Source organism: Eublepharis macularius, chromosome 7 (assembly GCF_028583425.1).
Source record: "Eublepharis macularius isolate TG4126 chromosome 7, MPM_Emac_v1.0, whole genome shotgun sequence".
Classification (NCBI taxonomy): Eukaryota; Metazoa; Chordata; class Lepidosauria; order Squamata; family Eublepharidae; genus Eublepharis; species Eublepharis macularius.
In genome coordinates this window covers 22,695,496-22,707,678 of record NC_072796.1, presented here as the reverse complement: position 1 = coordinate 22,707,678, position 12,183 = coordinate 22,695,496, and the positions used below count along the sequence as shown (strand labels likewise).

The window sequence follows — 12,183 nt, the reverse complement described above, 5'->3', positions numbered from 1 at the left end:
AGAGAAAAATGTCATCTTTTATAAATGAAAGTGCTTACTAGAGATGGGCATGAACCACGAAAAAAATGAACCATGAGGTTCGTGGTTCGTGGGTTTTCACAAACCAGGAACCATGAACTGTCACAAACTGGGGCAAGTTCACGAACCCGTTCGTGGTTCGTGGGGTTTAAATGCCCGTTTCCAGCCGCTTAGCAGCAGCATGGAAAGGGACATTTGACAGTTTAAAGGGCCCTTTCCTGCCTTGCAAGCGGCAGGACCCTTTAAACAGCCCAAACCCCAGCCCCAAGCCCTCAACCCCAGCTCCACACTTAACTTGCCCAACTGCCCAGCAGCCTGCGGTGTCCTCCCCCTTCTCCCACGAGGGGTGGGAAGGCTGTTTTTGGCCTCTTCTGCCACTGTGCAGGCCAGCAGAACAGCAAAGGAGGCTGAGAATGGCATTCCCGCCCCTCAAATGGCCACCGTGGGGGCCATTTGAGGGGCAGGAAGCTGGTTTTCGGCCTCCTCCGCCACCCTGAGAGCCCATGCAGCAGCAGGCGAAAAACAGCCTTCCTGCCCCTCGCAGGAGGAGGGGGAGGAGGCCACGAGGGGGAGGATCCCCCCTCACCACCTGCCAGCTGATAGTTTAAAGGGACCTGCCGCTTGCAAGCAGGGCCCTTTAAACGGCCCATAGCCCAGCCCCCAGCCCCAGCATGTCATCTGGGCAAGTTGTGTGGGGCTGGGGCTGGGGCTGGGGGGTGGGGTATGGGCCATTTAAAGGGCCCTGCTGCTTGCAAGCGGCAGGTCCCTTTAAACTATCAGCTGGCAGGCGGCAAGAGGGGGGGTCGCCCCTGTTGCCTGCCAGCTGATAGTTTAAAGGGACCTGCCGCTTGCAAGTGGCATGAAAAGTTTATATGGCCATTTCGCTGAGGAAATGGCCATTTAAACTGCCCCCTTAATGAGAACCAAATGAACCAGTAGATCAGTTCGTGGAAGCGAGCTTCCATGAACCACTGGTTTGCGAACCACGAACCGGGCTGGTTTGTGGGTTCTTTTTGGTTTGTATTTGGGTTCGTGCCCATCTCTAGTACTTACCCTTGTATAATACCTTTCTGTCTTCTTAAAAAGCTACAGAGTTTGCAGGGAAAGGATCGCCTCCACTGTAAATACAGGTTGCAATGTAGTCAACTTTCTCAATAGAGAAAAATGTTTGCTACAAATAAGTAACATGGCTGCTGCTGTGCATATCTTCCCAAGCTACACCAGTCTTAAGTTAGGCAGGGCCAGTAGTCCAGTGCCTCCTAAATCAGTGCTCCTTGCAACCAAAGTGAACCCCTGGTCGAAGATACATAAAAAAATACCGGCACAATCTGGATCAACTCATTCAGAATAATTTTTTATCACAAGCGGCTTCAGTTTTTATATTCAAGGACTGAGATAGAACCCAAGGATTCAAATCTGGATATCTTAGCCATATCAAGCTGGAATCTCATGATATATTATTTATCTTATTTAGTAAACTCATGCCTTTCATGGGCTGTTACAGCACATTAGCATTTTTATAAAATTACAGGCTGTCAAATGAGCTTGATTGTGGTTGTGCACTGAGTAGCAAGCAGAGAACAAATACTTACAAATTAATATATTATTCTGTAGCCCTTGTTTGACTCTCTGAATGTTTGGGAATCTAGATGCACCCAGATGCACCCAGATCAAGTGGAGCGCAAGTGAAAGGCAAGTGAACAGGGAGGAATACACGTGAGTCTGTTCACTTGCCAGGCAAGTGTCATTCGTAACTTGTAGTGCGACCCTAGGATGCAAGAATTGAAGCTGGCCTGAATCTGCCTCTTCTTGCTCTTTCCCACTAATCCCTTTCTTTGTTGATAAACCCACAGTGGGGCTGTCATATGGCAGCTGATCAAAGACCTGCAGTAACCCGGGGATTTCTGCTTCTAGGGTGAGCGTGGCTAGGATGTGTTTAGTGTGTTCAGGTGATTTTGGAGGCAGCACATTTGATAACCTTCCAGATTAATGGTGTGGCAAGAACAGCTGACTTGAGGGATGTTGTGCTTTCTTCCTAGATAGGACTAAATATATTCTTCCCCTTTTGCACTGCTGAGAAGGAATGAACAGAATCCAAAAATTCTGAGATAAAGGCAAAAATAACGCAACTCAAGTAACTCAAACAATGCGAGTCTACCCATTTGCCTGTGAATGGCATTACCCAAGGAAATAGCTAGATCTGGCCCACCGAGCCAAATGAGATTGAACATCCATGTTTTTCCTCCTAGATTAAACAAAATTCCAGATTAACTCCTCCCCCCCCCAGGTTAAACAAAGCCCTGTAACTATCAGACAGAGCCATCAGAGCCAGATGGGAGTACTGGTTAAGAGCACTGGACTCTAATCTAGAGAACCGGGTTTGATTCCTCACTCCTCCACTTGAAGCCAGCTGGGTGACCATGGGTCAGTCAGAGCTTCTTGGAGCCCTCTCAGCCCCACCCACCTCACAGGGTGTTTTGTTGTGGGGATAATAATGGCATAGTTTGGAAACCACTCTGAGTGGGTGTTAAGTCATCCTGAAGGGCAGTATATAAATCAAATGTTATTATTATTATTATATTATTAGATATGTAATATGACGAACTTCAGATGAACTTCAAAAGTCCATCAAGTGAACATGTAATGAAGTAAAGTCTGAGGGCCAAACTGCAAGTGACGAATGACAGTTGACTGGCAAGTGTATTCTTCCCTGTTCAGTTGCCCTCCACTTGCTCTCCACTCAATCCACTTGCCGTTCAAGTGTCATTCATCACTTGTAGCTTGGCCCCGAGTCACATATTAGTCTTTAAGTTGACAGACTCCTGTTTAGTTTTGCTACATCACAGTAACAGAGCTACCTTTGGGAATGATGGCCCTACCAGATTCTTAAACCTTACTGTGTTTGCAGTCCCAGACAGGCAACAAATTGGAAGTTTGCTGAGGGCCATCTTGCAGGGTTGCTAGGCGACATTTACATTCCCAGATCTGAGTTAAAACCACTTGCTGCTTCTGTACCAAGGCCATGCAGTAATTGCCTGTGAGTTCTCCGAGCTTTCCCCCCTCACCCAGTCCTGTTTATTTGTGCATTGTACTTCGCAAGCAGTGTCCTGTTCAGATTGCATTATGGGCTAGCCTCAGGGGCATCAGCGTGTGCGTTAGTCACAATACAGTCTGTGGGATTTAATTGCCTCAGATGCAACTTAGTCTTGCAAAACTAATCTGGTTTTAGCCAGATTAACCTGTTTACATTAATATCAGAAGCCCCCTAGGGGACTGAATGGTGACGTGACTACTTGCACTTTAGCTGTGTCTTTTTGTCACAGTTAGTTTCGGAGGAAATTAGAAATTAGTGTCAGTACATAACAGCTGAAGCACAGAAGTTGGTGTCTGTGGGCATGCGTGTGTGTGTGTGTGTGTGTGTGTGTGTGTGTGTGTGTGTGTGTGTGTGTGTGACAGAGAGAGAGACAGAGACAGAGACAGAGAGAGAGTGAAATGTTTTCTTTCTCATTATGGTTATTAATTCATATATTCCTAGCAAAGTGGGTGCTCTTGTCTCTAATGTGTGAATTTACGGGTGGAAATAAAGCCCGTCATCTGCAAATTTAAATGTTTTGCTTTTAAATGATCAGTTGGAGAGCACAGTAGTCAATATGTCTGTTAACACTTTAGGTCCCTGACCCAGGTTGTCCACATCAGAAACCAAATAACAGACATACAGTTCTGTGGACATGTGTTATAGCCAGTCACTTGCATCATTCCTCAAACAAGTGAGAAAACTTGAACTGGATACTTTACAGCTTTATCCCATGACCCCCCACTGTGGGCTGTGTAAAGAGGTCTGGCCTGGGTTGCATCACTATGGTTCCCTCTTATGGCCAGAGCTGCTTGGTGATGGGACAGTCAGGCTAAACTATTCCCTTCGATGCCATTCTCTGAATTGAAGTCCTGACATCTTGAAGGCTGCTTTAGAGCACTCCTTCTGGAGGTTTTCATTTTTGTTGTGGTCCTTTCATATGTAGTGGTACACCTTGTAGGCCAGGCAATTTCTTCTTTGACCCTGCAGTGGGGTGAGGGGGGAGAATATGTGGTGGCATTGAGAAAACTGAACAAAAATGGTCCACTGCTTGGCAACTGCCAGCACTTGTACCTGTTTAAAGCATTCACACTGCAGCTCTACACCCTGTTTGCCACTACTACTACTACTACTACTACTACTACTACTACTACTACTACTACTACCAACAACAACAACAACAACAACAACAACAACAACAACAACAAAAACTGCACTTATATGCTGCTCTTCTAGACAGATTGGCACCCCACTCAGAGCGGTGAACAAAATCAATGTTACTATTCTCCCCACAATACAACTGGGAAGCGGGGACTGAAAGGAGTGGCTTACTCAAGGCCACCTACTACGTGCTACAATGGCATTGGCAGCAAGCCTTGTGCCAGGGCCATGTGACTGCATTCTGTGGGGGGCTCACATGATTGAATGTTTCTCAATATACCAAAAAGTTCCTTCCACAAGTATATGATGGAAAAGTTTAGAGTTTTTAAAAAATGTGTGTGTGTTTGTGTACATGTGTGCATAGATGCTTGCTCGTACAGGGAACTGTTTGTATGAAGGAAGACGGAGTCATGTTGGCACCCACCCCCATGCTGGAGTGGTACAGCCCATACTTTGGCTGAGTTTTTATTGAAATGGTAAACCTCAATTTCAGTGACTGAAAAGCAGCTGCACAGGATGTTTGCAAAGCACATTTCAGCAGCACTAGCACAGGACACTTTTCCCCCAATACAATCCGCACATGCTTTTCCAAATGAAGGAGTTAAAAAGCTGAGAGCATAATTCATGAGAGTTCTTTTGAACAAGTTCCCAGTTATGCTTAAGGATGTTCTTCTTACATGAGTGTAACCAGGGCTTTTTTTCAGCAGGAACGCGGTGGAACGGAGTTCCGGCACCTCTTAAAAATGGTCCCATGGCCGGTGGCTCCTCCCCCTGATCTCCAGACAGAGGAGAGTTTAGACTGCCCTCCGCGCTGTTCAGCGGTGAGGAGGGCAATCTAAACTCCCCTCTGTCTGGCAATCAGGGGGAGGGGCCACCGGCCATGGGACCTTTTTCGCCGAGGGCAATTTAAACTTTAACCCCCCCCCCTTGTTCCAGCTGACCCAAAGTGATGTCATTGTGCGGTCTTGAGTTCTACCACTGAGTTCCACCACCTCTTTTCCCAGAAAAAAAGCCCTGACTGTAACCCTGATTTTCCCATGTTTAATAAACCCAGCAGTAAACCACTGGCCTACATGGTTTGGACAAATATCCTTTCCTTTCTATACTCATTCCATAGTTTTGCTATATCAGTTATTCCGTTCTGTCTCATTTATTTTCTTACTTATTTACTTACTTGCTTATATTTTTAATAGTCTTCCTTTCATGCCAAGACTCAAATTGGATTACACAGTCTAAATCAATGTAGTCAATAGGATAAAAAAGGTTAAGGTGTGCAAGCACCGAGTCATTACTGACCCATGAGGAGATGTTGCATCACATCATTTTCTTGGCAGACTTTTTTCTGGGTGGTTTGCCATTACCTCCCACAGTCATCTACACTTTACCCCCAGGAAACTGGGCACTCATTTTACCCACCTTGGAAGGATGGAAGGCTGAGTCAACCTTGAGCCAGCTACCTAAACCTGGCTTCCACCAGCATCGAACTCAGGTCATGAGCAGAGCTTGGGCTGCAGTACTGTAGCTTACCACTGTGCGCCACAGGGCTGCATCTAATAAGCAATGTATTAGGATGAGGAACTGCAGGAATTTGAAACGGAGCTGTCCCCTGAACAAAACACAAGTATTAAACGTGACACAATTAGACAATGCAGAACATGTTGTTACATAAGTAGAAACTAGGGTTACCACCTTCAGGTTGTGAAATTCCTGGAGATTTGGGAAATGGGGGCTGGAGAGGGTGGAGTTTGAGGAGAGGAGGGACTTAATCAGGGTATGATGCCATAGAGATCACATCCCAAATCAGCCATTTTCTCCAGGGGAACTGATTTCTGTTGCCTGGGGATCAGTTGTAATTCCAGATCTCTAGCCACCACCTGGAGGCTGGCAACCCTAGTAGGAAACTCAGTACATTTTCCTGATGCATGTGTTTTGATATAGCGCTAAAAATTCCTTCCTGAACAATTCTGTTTACAATAGTTTGCAGTAGTGTGGGAGCCTTTCTGACCTACTCAAGCAGGCCATTCCAGAGCCTAAGGGCCACAACAAAGACTACACATATACAGGCAGCTGTTGATCTTGCCAATCTGCAGGGTGGCATCTGCAGAAGGCCTGCTCAGATGAGCAAAGTCATGGTGGGACAAAAGTGGAGAGGCAGTCTTGCAGGTACAAGGGGCCAAGGCCATAGAGGGCTTTGTATTTCATAGCCAGTTCCTTGAATTGAGCTTGCTGACTGATGAACATTCAATGGAGTGACTGTTGAATGGGTGTAATATGCACGTTCTTCCTTGCTCCTAATAATAACTGAACTGTAGCATTCTGGACCAACTGGAATCTCTGAGTTGACTTCAAGAGGAATCTATGTAGAGTTCGTTCACTTTACCATGGCATGGATTGATGTTCATGACCCATTGCAAATGGCTGCAAATGTCATTTTGAGGTGCACACATGATGCACTTTGGGATACATATTTTATGCAGGTTGCACACATATTTAATGGGTAAGATCCCACATAGCCATTCCAACTAACCAAGGCAGAAGACAATCTTTCATTGAGGGAATGCCTCTTTCACTTGAGGAAAGAGACCCTGCTAGCACAAAAAATCCACAAGATTAGGCATTATACATATATAGATAGATGTACTTAAGTGGTGATGGTGGAGAGTGCCCTGAAGTCACAGCTGACTTATGGCGACCCCTGGTGGGGTTTTCTTGGAATGAGACTAACAGAGAGGGTTTGCCATTGCCTGCCTCTGCAACCCTCGCCTTTGTTGGCGGTCTGTCATCCAACCTCCCCCCACCCCCACATTGTGGTATAGGCAAAAAAAAGCAGTTTCCTTCAGGGACTGGAGCAGCTTGGATTTGAACCGTGTTCTGTGGGGAGAGTAACTGTCAAGAAGGAATTTGGAAACATTCTCCTGATCTCTGCCTTTCATCCTGGTACACTTCTATGGTGGAATTCTTTTGTCCTGTTTTGTTTTACAGGCATTTCTCATGAGGAACTGCTGCTAGGACAGAAACAAGCCGTCGATTCGGCTATAAAAACCTCACTGTGTTTTATTACATTAAGAACCGTTTTATTTCATGAATCCCTCGATAATGAAAGGAAATAAAAGTAGGCAGCTAATTGGACCCAAGGAAGAAAAACACAAACATTTTCCCAAACACGATGGGCGTTTAGGTTCACTTCTTCTCTCTAAGTTAGTCAAGTGCTAAAGGAAAAGGGGCAGTTAAAGACTGAAGAGTGGCCATAAATCATTCTGAAGCCAAACTGTTATTAGATATGTCTGAAATTGAAGCTTTCTGAGTTGATAAAAGGGGACAACTCCAGTTTTATTTTCTGTGAAGCTGTTATTTTCATTTTTTCCTCCTATTTCAGACTAGATAGAATTTTAGACAACGCCAAAGGTGTTATGCATGGGGCATACTTGTTGTGAAATAAGATTTTTCTGGAAAGCCACATACGGGATTCAGTTGATGGCCAATTAAATAGTTATTTTAATGCCTTGTGGATGAATTGGTATAAAAACCATTGGCAGGAACTGGGTCTGAAAGTAGCATGTTCCTTTTTTTTTCTTTGAAAGGGGAGAGAGACAGTCACATCGTAGCTGTGTCTGAAATATCTCAAAGAGAGTCCAGTAGCACCTTTAAGACTAACCAATTTTATTGTTGCATAAGCTTTCGAGAATCAAGTTCTCTTTGTCAGATGCATCTGACGAAGAGAACTTGATTCTCAAAAGCTTATGCTACAATAAAATTGGTTAGTCTTAAAGGTGCTACTGGACTCTTTTTGATTTTGCTACTACAGACTAACATGGCTAACTCCTCTGGATCTATGAAATATCTCAGAAACTCCTGTCTGACTGTGTAGTCTGCAGAGTTATACCCTAAGCAGAGTTATACCCCGCACCAGCAGGCCCTGAGCCCTGATCCTGCTGGTGCAGGAAGGGCGGAATATAAATTGAATAAAACAAACAAATAAATAAAGACCATTGATAGTCTGGGATTGCATTGTTAGAAACACAACTTAAAGGGACCGGTTAAGTCAGAGATTAATGGCATGGTTCTTTGAAAATGCACTTTAAGAATGTACCTTTTAACAATAGCAAAAATATTGGTTGATAAGTAAATGTATAAATCAGTTGTTCTTCCTGTACATAGATGGACACTTAAAAACTGTTGAAATGGCAAAATTAATGAGATGAGCAAGGGAAGATATCATCTACATTTTTTCACTTCAGGGTTCAGGATTTCTTTTTTCTTTCTGTGTTTATGTATTTCAGCCCCACCCGACCCACCCTGATACATCAGCAAGCTATTGCTTGTAATAATGGTGTAAGGGCAGGTGGGAGTTCATTTGGGAAGTGAACATCTTATAAAGAACTTACAACTTTTATTTTTTGTATCTTGACCTCCACAATGTTCCAGCCAACCCACACTCCAGTTTAGTTGTATGGTCTGAATAACTCACTTTCATAATTTCCAGGACCTTTCTGGTTTCATTTATCTGTCTGTATGTCATTTCATTGTATTTATTTCATTTATAGTCTGCCTTTCTTATTGAGACTCAAGGCAAATTACACAGTGTGAGATCAGTACAGTCAATATCATAGACATTTCCATAAACAATGTCATAGGGTAAATAGGTACAAGTTTACAAAGACACAGCATTAGCAGGAATTCAATACATAGTTGAATACTGAAACTGAGCATAAGCAGTTCTACGACTGACATTAGACAACATAGCTACCCAGTAGGATCATAATAACCTTTAATGTCCAGATTTGGTCTATGGAATGGAGGCTGCAAAACAATTGGTATGTTAACAGTGCCGTCTTAAGCAGAGTTGCACTTTCCTAAGTCCATCAAAGTTAAAGGACTTAAAAGGGTGTAACTCCTGTTTGATTGTGTAGTCATAAGCAAAATTACACCTTTCTAAGACCATTGATAGTCTGCAATTGCACTGTGAAAAACACAAGTTTAAGGGCCATCTTAAATCAGAGATTAATTGCATGGTTCTTTGTAATTTACAGTGTACTGCGCCACCATATAGAGGAGGTTCACATATGCATGTGTGTCACTGGAGGACTGAAATAAGAAACAGTAACTTGTTTCTCTGGAGGAGCCATCCCAAATATTACCTTTCAGATAGATCTTTTGCATTTCCCAGTGTTTCCTCAAACACAATAACTTTCAGAGGAGTCAGGCCTCACAGTCAGCTGCTAGGTTCAGTTGAAGTCCATACATAAGTCAAGTAGAATGGAAAGTGCTTAAGGTGGAGACTGTCACACATACTGTGCCATTATTTGAGCTGTTTTCAATCACAGGGAGAGAGAAGATCAGGGTACCACTGATTGGCATGCAAAATGGGCATCAAATGCTTTAATACACATTGGTGTTTTGCTGATGTACTCACCATTTTTGAGAGGAAGAGGCTCTCTGTAGTTTTGCAGGAGAAACAAGAAAGTGGAACAAATTATGTGAGGTTTGCAAAAAGAACCCCAGCAAACCATTCATCCTTTTTTGCTTCCAAATATTCACACAATGGACTCATGGGAGCTCCATGTGGTCCCATTTATAATAGCAGCAGGGTTGGGAAATGTGTAAAGTCATTTAAAAGTAATTTCTATAGCTGGGTGTCTGTGACATGGACTTGATAATAGAAATACTTTTGTTGATGTCCTTTTTTAAATTATCCTTCATTGCAACATAAAACTGTGGGGTTCAGAAAATGGGTTAAGGATTTAAAAATATATAAAACCTTTCCCTTTTTTTGAGTTAGGAGGATTCTGCCCTTAGAAATTCGTGAACAAAAATCAGAACATTTCATTGTGGTGAGGTTTATCAAGCGAAAAGAACTGAGGTGCCTCAGGCACTTTATTTCAGCAGCTGCTTTACAACTGGAGTGTAAAAAATACATTTGACAACAAGACATTCTCAGGTTTTACAAATATAAGCCAATGTATTTTCTGCATGTCTCTTTTTTAACCCTATACTGGTTTTCCATTAACAGAACAATTTCAGCTTGAGGTCTAGGAAACAATTCATGATGTATAGATAGGAATTGGGTTAGGAATAGGAACTTACCAGTAGCAGGATAACATAAACTATGGAAATATCTGTGACTTTTCCGTTGCTTTGAGGGCTAGTCAAGACTAGAGATGGGCACGAACTGAAATACGAACCAAAATTAAGCACGAGCCAGGCCGGTTCGTGGTTTGTGAACCACAGTTCGTCAGATCCCATTTCTGACGAACTGCCACGGATTTTAGGCTGGTTCATTTGGTTCATTTTTTGGTTTGTCACTGCAGACAGCCTGGTGCCAATCAGTTTCCTAGGCAACAGGGGATGGACTTCCCGCAGACCTTCTGCTGACCCAGACATGACCCTCTGTTGGCCCGGAAGTGACTTTCTGCTGACCCGGAAGTGATGATTTTCTGACCTGGATGTGTCTTTTTCATGAACCAAATTAACCAGTTCGCGAACCAGGGGAAAGTTCATGAAAGTTTTTGGTTCGTGATTTGTGAAATTGGACAAACCATGAACCACATGGTTTGGGTTTTTTCCAGTCCGTGCCTATCTCTAGTCAAGACATGATGTAGGAGATTCACAGCTGAATCTTTCCTTCATTTTTTAAAAAAATACTACAAGTAAGTATGTAGCTGTTTTGACCAAGGGTGAAAGGTCTGAATGTGGAAGTTAAATCTTTACTTCTGAGGGTCTTACAAAGTCTAAATCTCCCACCACCAAAGCTTCAATTAGTCCTCAAGGGGGAATACGGGTAACATATAGTATGGCATTTTGCTCGTTTTATACTTTTACCATTATTAGACTTGTATTATACTGCCCCTCTGCCTTTCTTACTGTTACCTTAGATTATCGCTGCCTCCAGAGGTTCTTGCCTTGGTTATTTCTCAGTTTGACTTAAAATATAGGAAGTTTTAGTTATAGGTGGTAAAATAACAGAATGACCAGCATGTGGGGATGGCTGTGGGGTAAAAAAAAATCAAAATAGGTACAGATCTTCAAAACGTCTCTACAAAGACTCTGCAATAAAGACTGATTTTCCTCACAGTTGCCACTTAGGCTAAAAATATCCCCCAAAGAGAAGTATCTGGAGTTATCTGACTTCCCAGAAGTTCACTTGCCACATAGGCTGGTTTCAGCCACCAAGTAAAACACACAGACTTCTTCCCTCTACCCTTGTGCACACTCATGCACACAGACACAGACTTCCACATACATTAACTAAACACTTTCCCTCTGGTCCACTTTGAGTCAACTGCATTTCACTTGGTTCCCTAGAGTATGGCTACTGTCCCATCACAGCATGTTTCATTCATGTATGCAGCCCTTGCCAGTGTTGCCAGATCCCCTTACCCTCCTAGAGGGAAGGGGGCCTGGCACTCACCTTTTGGAATACAGGGTCCAGGAGTTCTCCCGGGGAAGTCTGATGACCTCGCTCCTGGGAAGTGACATCATCGTGCAGATGCCGGGAGTGCTACTGTGGTGGCACGATGATATCATTCCCAGAAAGTGACATCATAATGCAGGGGCCAGGAACACTCCTGCATTTCACAGTGGGCCAATTTGGGCACCAAATGGGCCTGTTTGGGGCTCAGATCAGCCTGCTGCAAAATGCCTCTCGCTGGCTAGGTGAGTGGTGGTGGGTGACAGAAGGCGAGAGCAGGAGATCTCCATCCCCCCACCAGAGGACCTGGGATCCATAGCCCCCCCCCCTTTTCTTTAGAGGACTGCATTTTTAACTAGAATAAACATACATTCAAAGCCCCACATTACTTAACTGAGATTAAACAGACACAAAATATTTATATAGCAAAGCATTAAAAAGGATGTGGACAAAATCGAGAGGGTGCAGAGGTGAGTGATGAGGATGATCAGGGATCTGGAGACTGAGCCCTATGAGGAAAGAC

The 12,183-nt window shown here is 43.7% G+C and overlaps 1 protein-coding gene across 2 annotated transcripts in view; it reads left to right on the top strand.

The window, feature by feature from the left end:
- CDH18 (cadherin 18) overlaps positions 1 to 12,183 on the top strand; it is a 284,990-nt gene that overhangs the window by 66,734 nt on the left and 206,073 nt on the right. The gene's annotated exons all lie outside the window — the stretch shown is intronic.